Raw genomic sequence first — 9,767 nt, 5'->3', positions numbered from 1 at the left:
CTTGAATCATCATTTATCTGTGGCCACTGAAGATGCTCTTGAATTTTACTCTGTTCTCAGCTTCTGAGGAATGTGCAGTAGTGTTTAGATTTTTCTTTAAGAAGGGCAGAATGCAAGACTGTAGGATGTTTGATTTTTAATGGGCTGGAAACTTAAGAAAAGTAAAAAAAGCATCCAAGTGGTCGCTAGCTAATTGTGAATTGTTCCCACTGTGAGGTATGGATTGCTTTATCAAGTGAGGTGCTGTTCCTATAGCAGGGTAAATATCATGTAGCATTCCTCCTAGCCAGGATGAGAATTCCTACCTCTAACCTAAATTAATGTTCAGTTCTTAAAAGCAATGTACCATGCAGCAGCGGAGCTTTTGGTTAGGGTGGTTATAAAAAGAAGCTTAATTGGAAATTCTTCTGAGAACTTTTGTGTACTGTACATTATTAGCCTGGGGTAGGTCATTCTCACCTCCATTAGTTTTCTGACTGATGGACCACATTTACATTCTGCAATCTCTATAAGTAGAGGATGATTTTTTTTCTTGTTTTTTTTCCCTCAATACCCTTGCATTTTTTTCCTTGCTCCAGTAACACAGGCTGATGTAACAGTCTGGTGTGTGTTGCTTAAAACTACTTCCATTGTCTTTAGGCAAGTTGGCTGCCAGTTCAAATGGATTTGTTGAAACAGCGTGCTTTTACCAGGCTACACTCACCTCTTCTCTTAGCAACAAGAGGTTCTGACGTTAGCAAGCTTATTTTGGAAAGCTCTGCTCTGCTCAGTGCCGGATCAGAGCACCCTAAGGGCCTGAAGTCAAACTTTTTAAAACTTGCAAATTAATTGACAAGCTGCAGAAGCCACCCAGAGACAAAGCAAAGATTTGTTTCCCTACTTAAAAAATCTGTAAATACTGTAAATAAAGGACTTAGGATAGCAATTAAGATGCACTAATGGGTCAAATATCCAGTTTGCTCTTGGTTTACACTGGCACATTACAATCAATATAGTATTAGAATAGCCTAATGGCATTGAGAAGCCTTTGGCTGAAAGTAAGCAGTACATATTAACAAAATCAGTAGCAGACTCTGCTAAAAATAGAATAAAATAATTGTAGGAAAAGACCAGAACTGATTTCGGAGAACAAGAAAAAAAAAAGAAAACAGAAAAAAGTGGGAAACTGTAGCATGCCAGTGTCCTGGCCCCCTTTTCCTCCAAGCATCAGGTGAGTAAAATTTTATTTATAAAAATGTTTACAGAAGGCCCAAAGCTTGAAGCACAGATAAATATTTCTGAGAATCGTCAGGCTGGGAATGCTCCCAAGGGCTTTTCCAAAGCTTGTTTTGTGGGTCTCAAAGGAAAAGATGGCGAATTTGGCTTAGAAAGGATAAAGGAAACAATAAATCTTAATATTAAGAGGTAGTAATAGTACATGTTTCAGTGTGATTTCGGTGTGAATATTCGCACTTAATTTAAGTGCTTGACTCAGTTGTTTTGCTGAGCTAGAGCCTGACTGCGGACAGACTTGAATAACGGAACTGGCAGACTGTACGTGAAAGAAAATGCTCACAACTCCGTGTTTGCTTCATCTCTAGCTTCCCTAAGTATTTTTCATGTCTGCTCCTTAATAACGACTCTGAAGGTCAATTTAGGCCTCCCTTTGGCAAGGTTTAGATCTCACCGAGGAGCACTCTGCACTGTGTCAGTTCTCGCAGACCTCAGCAGGGCTCGAGAGCACTGAGTGTCTCAAAAGCCACACGGAGTACCGCGAAAGGGCAAAACTCACAGCGTGCTTACACAGGAGGTGGTTTCTCAGAACTGTTAAGAGATGTTGCCTCCGGGACAGCAGTACGCATATTTCGGGAGCTGTACAGGTCAGCACCAGTGCTAGGGAGGGAGCAGACTCGGTAAACCCTTGAGAGCTCTATCCTTCTAGGACATATATTGCTATGGAAGAGACTTATAGCCACTGTCTGAAAACAAAGCAAATTCAAAGGGAAAACCCTTCTGAACTCATCTTTTTAAAAGCAATCTTTCTAAAGTAATCTGTTTAAGACTTAGTACTACTTTGCTTTTAACATTGTTTGTCTTTTAAACGTATAAGACTGTAGCACTGAAAAAGTTATTTTAGGATAAAACCAGTAGTATTTCCAGGGATTTTAATATGTAAACTACAGCTCCAGCTGCTGGCATATTTTCCATTTTTTCTTAACCATGTGAACAGGAGAAAACAGGAAGGTAAAAGAGCCCCAAGAAAATATCCTTTTCTGCACAGAAAAAACAATAAATAAATGTAAAAATCCACTGTTCCTATTTTTTCCTACACCTCCTTTTTGTTTAGAGATCATACAGTCCCCTTTCCAAGGCCAGCTTTGCATAACGTACCCAATAGGTCAACAAGATGCATTCCCAGTTTGGTGTAAATCATGGACTAGGCTGATATGCTGACTCACTATGCTGATGTGCACAAGCTATATATATATGACTTACCTAGATGTCATTAAAGTCTCCTGATTCATCCTTGTGCCTGACTGTCCAGAGTAATGAGTGGATTGCAGATTTCAAACCAAGAGATAAAACAAAGCTGCTAATTTAGATAGAACTCACATTGCTTTCATTGTCTTCGGGTGAAATAAAGATTAAAATGAATTTCTGGGCATATGGGAGGACTGGACTCAGGACATCTGCCCACGAGTTAAACCAAAACCAAAATTAAACGGTAGAAGCTGTTAGAGATAGCAAGAGCTGTGTCAAAGAGTAAAATACTCGCCTTTAGGAATAAACTAGACAGCAGATAATCAGAAACATTTTTTCCCAATATGTTTATTATTTATTTTGTGGCTGATGTTATTTTTTCTTAAAAGACTACTATAAATCTATAAACAAATTAAATATGTTTCAGTACACAGAAGAAATCTACAATTTTTTTATACAGGGATATATTTATTGCAATTAGTTTTAGACTAGCCCTATTTCATTACTCTGTTAGCCTGGTATTCTCTTGTAATTAAGAAAGAATGAAAAGATAGGTGATTAATTCTGATTGTGCTAAACACTACTATTGTATATATGCTATAATAATATTGCAGACCATGCAAGACTAACTTTTTAGACTTTTTCATCAATAGATTGCTGATAAGTGCTTCATTTTGCTTACTCAACAGCAGATATTTGTCTGTAGATGTTCATTCAAAAGTATTCCCAGCAGAGTTCTCTTCAGGGAATATAATGATGAGTCCTAGGAAAATAGAGCAGTGGGTAATGTGTGTGCTTTGCTGAATGGACAATATGTACTGAGTTCTTGAGAAATGTGCAGTTTGTCCCAATATAGACCAAAGCCTTCCATAATTTAACAAATACGGAGGCCTTTTTTATTCTCAAAAGCTCTAAATTCTTCCTAAATTAATTAGTTTTCCCTGTAAGTAATATCTTAATGCTATAAATTACTCATTCAAGCAAACAATCTCTGCCTTTTCAAGAAGATTCATTGAGATTAATAAACTGATTTATTATAGGTAAGCCTAGCTATTGTTATGGTTACCTTGCTCTTTCACTTCTCCATGTTTTCATTTTCTTCTAAATTTACCAAATGTGAATCATTTTGGTTCATATTTTTGAAGCTGGATTGATCCTTGAATCAGATTTTTTGGGACAAAAGCTAAGGAACAACATATGTTCCCTCATCTGACTATAAATAATAATATTAACTGTAATCCTTATGTATCATGGATTGTTATAATTATAGGTATCTATATAACAATAAATGCTGTTGCTTATGCTTGAAGAATGAACACAGTATGTGAACTGCATATACAGTGCTGCCATGGATATGTCTTTTGTCATCCCGGTTAAAATTTGCAGAAATTCGGTCATGTTAGAAACCTAAGAAAAAATGTGGTTTGTGGAATGGAGACCTATTTTCACAGTTGTCTTCCTTGAATTTTCCATCTATGATGAATGTGTGGTCTCAGCCTCACCTTAGCTGCAGTTATAGCTTTTCTTCAGTAGCTATGCCTGGTGTGGATACTCGAAATGAGGGAAAGGATATTATCTTTTTCCCTGAGTTCTGAAGTAGATGTAGGATCTGTATAGGAAGAAGCAGTCTAAATGAAGACAGAGTGGGAACCAGCTCTTCTTTATTATGTGGTTGACTGTGTGGAGATGGGGTGAGGAAAGGTGTGAGTGAGGCAAGGTAAGGGTGAGAAGGGTGAGGACAGTGCAGCTGATGATAAAGAAGAGCTTGAATAAAGGATATGAATAAAGTCCCCAGAAACAGGCGGTTTAGGAAGGGACTGGTCATTGAAGTGGAGAGAATTCTGGGACTGATAACTCAAGAAAATGATCCAGCAAGGGTGAAAAATTGAAAAGAAGGAAAGGAAGAGCTGTAACAATAAAATGAGGAAAAGTTGGAACTTCCTAGAACAGGTGAAATTGTAATTGAACAAGAAGTTCACAGAGTGAGACTGCAACTGGGATCCAGTGAGCTGAAGAAATGTAGGCTTGTGAATGACTGCAGGCTAACAGGAGAAATGAGCACTTGAAAATGGGTGGGCAAAAATATGAAGGGCAGACAGCTGGGGACCAGAAAAAGTCAAGGAAAATGGCACTTGGAATGGGAGCAGACCAAGGTTAGGAGGAATCAGGAGTATGATGGGACACTAGATGGCACATACCTACATTTATATATCCTCTCTGGTGTATTTTTAACTGTATTTCTTCAGTCTCCTGTCTCTCATGCCTTTGTTTGTAATGCAATGAGATCTTATGATTCTCCTATTTTTAGACCAGGTTCTGTAGTACACTATTTTGTACGCTAATTGTCATTATCCAGTAAATCTGACAACGTGAAAGACACGGGTTTTCCTTTGGGGAGCCTGCAAGCAGTAAAACACAGTGACTCAGAACCCAACTGTTTTCATTTTTACTTAACTATAAAAATACAGGAAAGTAGAAGAAGAAACATTTTAAAATAACTAAAGATCCATGTGTTAATCCTACATGTGCAGGAGACCCAAACCTTCACTTTGGGTCTCAGAATCCACCTTAAAGCTCAGCACCTTAAAGCCCTCCACAAGAGAGGAGGAGGACATCCTGTCTCCTGTCCCTTCAGGACATCCTGCAACTTTTCAAAAGGGACATTTGATTCCTTTGAAAACCTGGCAAGCAGAAAGACCAGGCCAAGTCTTCAAATTAAAAGGCTCCTTGAATTACTTCTCAATAAAATTGCTGGAAGATTAAATCCAAATCTAACCACCTTAACTCTCCTTCCTTTGTGCATTACCTGAGAATTCTGCTCTTGAATTTAGTGAGCGCAGCGACCCAGACCGACCCTCTGACAGTAGCTGCAGCTCTACAGGTCTCAGGCTGCAGGGAGCGCTTGGGGCCTCTCCGGGAGGCCTGGGCTGGCAGTCAGCTCTCCTGCAGGAGGTGTGCTGCTGTTGGCGAGCTGTGTCGTCAGGTGAGGGAGTTATGGGAGGAGGTCAGTAGGCTGCGCAGCATCTGGGAAGCGGAGCAAGAGATAGACAGGGTATTCTTGGGGACTGTGCAGTTTCGGGAGTCCCAACCCCCTGCAGCAGTGGAGTTGCTGGAGGGCTCTGTGCTGTGTGAAACGGTACATCATAACACCGTAGAAGAAGGCTGGAAACTGGTCACTGCTCATGGGAGGAGAAAGGCTCCTACTCCTCCCGAAGACTTGTAGCTGAAGAACAGGTTTAGTGCCCTCCAGGATGAGGAGGAGATGGGCATGGCTGCAAGGGAAGCAACTGGGACAACAGACCCTGTGCCCTGCCGGAACGCCCGGAAGAAGCAGCGGGTGATGGTTGTGGGGGACTCCCTGCTGCAGGGGACAGAGGCATCTATCTGCCGACCAGACCTCATGTCTAGAGAGGTTTGTGGCCTGCTGGGGGCTCGTGTGCGAGACGTCATGGAAAGACTGCCAAGGCTTCTCCACGTGTCAGACTATTACCCACTGCTGCTCTTCCATGTGGGCGCCAATGACACCAAGGGCAAACTGGAGACCATCAAGCAGGATTTCAGAGCTCTGGGGATGGTGATCAAGGGTCTGGGAGCCCAGGTCATCTTCTCCTCAATCCTGCCAGTGAGGGGGATGGATGAGAGGAGGAGGAGACGGACTTTCCAGGTTAACGAGTGGCTGCGCCGCTGGTGTTGGCAACAGGGTTTTGGTTTCTATGACCATGGGACCCTGTTTGAAGATCGACAACTGATGGGGAGAGATGGGATCCACCTCGCTAAGCGGGGCACGTGGGTTTTTGCCAACAGGTTGGCCAGCCTGGTAAGGAGGGCTTTAACCTAGGAAAGATGGGGGAAGGGGAGAGTTATAGTGACAGGGTAGTAGGCAAAAGACAGCACAAGTCAGGACGCCTCCAGCAGGTGAACGAACCCAGGGAAGTGCGCATGGGATGTGGCTATGGAGGATCCTCTTGTATCCCTCCTGGGAAACCTGCATGCTTGATCACCTCTCTGAAATGCCTGTACACCAATGCACGCAGCATGGGGAACAAACAGGAAGAACTAGAGATGTGTGTGCGGTCGCAGGGCCATGATCTCACTGCCATTACAGAGACACGGTGGGATAGCTTGCATGACTGGAGTGCTGTCATGGATGGCTACATGCTTTTTAGGAAAGACAGGCCAGGAAAGCGAGGTGGTGGAGTTGCTCTTTATGTGAGAGAGCAACTGGAATGTATCGAGCTCTGCCTAGGGGTGGATGAAGAGCGAGTCGAGAGCTTATGGGTAAGGATTAAAGGGCAGGCTAGCATGGGTGACACTGTTGAGGGTGTTTACTACAGGCCACCTGATCAGGATGAGGAAGTCGATGAGGCCTTCTACAGACAGCTGGAAGTAGCCTCACGATCCCAGGCCCTGGTTCTCATGGGGGACTTCAACCACCCTGATATCTGCTGGAAAAACAACACAGCTAGGCACAAACAGTCCTGGAGGTTCCTGCAGAGCATTGGTGACAACTTCTTGACACAGGTGGTGGAGGAGCCAACAAGGAGAGGTGTGCTGCTGGACCTCGTACTAACAAACAAAGAAGGACTGGTGGAAGATGTGAAGGTCGGGGGCAGCCTTGGCTGCAGTGACCATGAGATCGTGGAGTTCAGGATCCTGCGAGGAGGCAGCAGGGCACCAAGTAGGATCGCAACCCTGGACTTCAGGAGAGCAAACTTTGGCCTCTTCAGGGACCTACTTGGAGGAATCCCATGGGTTAGGGCCCTAGAAGGAAGGGGTGTTCAAGAGAGCTGGTTAATATTCAAACATCACTTCCTCCAGGCTCAAGAGCGGTGCATCCCTATGAGTAGGAAGTCAAGCAAAGGAGGCAGGAGACCTGCATGGATGAGCAAGGAGCTCCTGGCAAAACTCAGCCAGAAGAAGGAAGTATACAGAAAGTGGAAAGGGGGACAGGCCACTTGGGAGGAATGTAGAAACATTGTCAGAGTATGCAGGGATGCGATGAGGAAGGCTAAGGCCCATTTGGAATTAAATCTGGCAAGAGATGTCAAGGACAACAAGAAAGGCTTCTTCAAATACATCAGTAGCAAGAGGAAGACTAGGGAAAATGTGGGCCCTTTGCTGAATGGGGTGGGTGCCCTGGTGACGAAGGATGCAGAGAAGGCAGAGTTACTGAATGCCGCCTTTGCTTCAGTCTTTACTGCTCAGGCCAGCCCTCAGGAATCCCAGACCCTGGAGACAAGAGAGAAAGTCTGGAGAAAGGAAGACTTTCCCTTGGTGGAGGAGGAGTGGATTAGAGATCGTTTAAGCAAACTTGACACCCACAAATCCATGGGCCCTGATGGGATGCACCCACGAGTGCTGAGGGAGCTGGCGGATGTCATTGCTAAGCCACTCTCCATCATCTTTGAAAGGTCATGGAGAACAGGAGAGGTGCCTGAAGACTGGAAGAAAGCCAATGTCACCCCAGTCTTCAAAAAGGGCAAGAAGGAGGACCCAGGGAACTACAGGCCAGTCAGCCTCACCTGCATCCATGGAAAGGTGAGGGAGCAGCTCATCCTGGAGGCCATCTCCAAGCATGTGGAAGACAAGAAAGTGATCAGCAGTAGTCAGCATGGCTTCACCAAGGGGAAATCAGGCTTAACTAATCTGACTGATAGCCTTCTATGATGGAATGACTGGCTGGGTAGATGAGGGGAGAGCAGTGGATGTTGTCTACCTTGACTTCAGCAAGGCTTTTGACACTGTCTCCCGTAACATCCTCATAGGTAAGCTCAGGAAGAATGGGTTAGATGAGTGGACAGTGAGGTGGATTGAGAACTGGCTGAATGGCAGAGCTCAGAGGGTTGTGATCAGTGGCACAGAGTCTAGCTGGAGGCCTGTAGCTAGCGGTGTCCCCCAGGGGTCAGTCCTGGATCCAGCCCTGTTCAACTTCTTCATCAATGACCTGGATGAAGGGACAGAGTGCACCCTCAGCAAGTTTGCTGATGATCCAAAACGGGGGGGGGAGTGGCTGATACGCCAGAGGGCTGTGCTGCCATTCAGAGAGACCTGGACAGGCTGGAGAGGTGGGCAGAGAGGAACCTCCTGAAGTTCAACAAAGGCAAGTGCAGGGTCCTGCACCTGGGGAGGAATAACCCCATGCACCAGGACAGGTTGGGAGTTGACCTGCTGGAAAGCAGCTCTGAGGAGAAGGACCTGGGAGTGCTGGTGGACACCAAGTTGACCATGAGGCAGCAATGTGCCCTTGTGGCCAAGAAGGCCAATGGTATGCTGGGGTGCATCAGGAAGAGTGTTGCCAGCAGGTGGAGGGAGGTGATCCTCCCCCTCTCCTCAGCCCTGGTGAGACCACACCTGTGGAGTACTGCATCCAGTTCCAGGCTCCCCAGTACAAGAGAGACATGGCACTACTGGAGCGAGTCCAGCCAAGGGCTACAAAGATGATTAGGGGACTGGAGCATCTCTCTTATGAGGAAAGGCTGAGAGAGCTGGGCCTGTTTAGCCTGGAGAAGAGAAGGCTGAGAGGAGATCTTATCAATGTGTACAAGTATCTTAAGGGAGGGTGTCAAGACGATGGGGCCAGACTCTTTTCAGTGGTGCTGAGCGACAGGACGTGAGGCAGCAGGCACAAACTGAAACGCAGGCAGTTCCATCTGAACATGAGGAAAAACATCTTTACTGTGAGGGTGACAGAACACTGGCACAGGTTTCCCAGAGAGGTTGTGGAGTCTTCTTCTCTGGAGGTATTCAAAACCCGCCTGAACGCGATCCTGTGCAAGGTGCTCTAGGTGACCCTACTTGAGCAGGGGGCTTGGACTAGATGATTTCCAGAGGTCCCTTCCAACCTCAACCATTCTGTGATTCTGTGATTCTTTGACTTCCCTCAACAATCTATTCCAAGCCCTACCATCCTTAAAGGTGAAATCCTTCCATGGTTCAGTTCTTCATTTAGAAAAAGAGGTGACTTTTTTTTTTTTTATTTAACTGAGGTTTTGTAAGAATAAATCTATTTTCAGCTGAGAAAGTTACATCAGAGTAACCAAGTTTGGATGCTTAAATTAATGCACTCCACATTTTGACAGCTTACATGAATAAGTAATCAAAATTAAGCACTGCAGTTTGGCAAATTCACAAACAAACCACAGAAAATAAGTATCTGAAACAAATATCAAATATAGCCAAGCTACATAGATTTTTGAGCAAGTCATATTCTGTTGACAGCAACAAATATATTTTTGTAAAATACATCTCTATAGATATTCTAAGAAAAAAAAGGACTAAATAATTATTTTCTTTCATTGTGACTTATC

Source organism: Apteryx mantelli, chromosome 1, assembly GCF_036417845.1.
Source record: "Apteryx mantelli isolate bAptMan1 chromosome 1, bAptMan1.hap1, whole genome shotgun sequence".
NCBI lineage: Eukaryota > Metazoa > Chordata > Aves > Apterygiformes > Apterygidae > Apteryx > Apteryx mantelli.
This window is presented reverse-complemented; position numbering follows the sequence as displayed.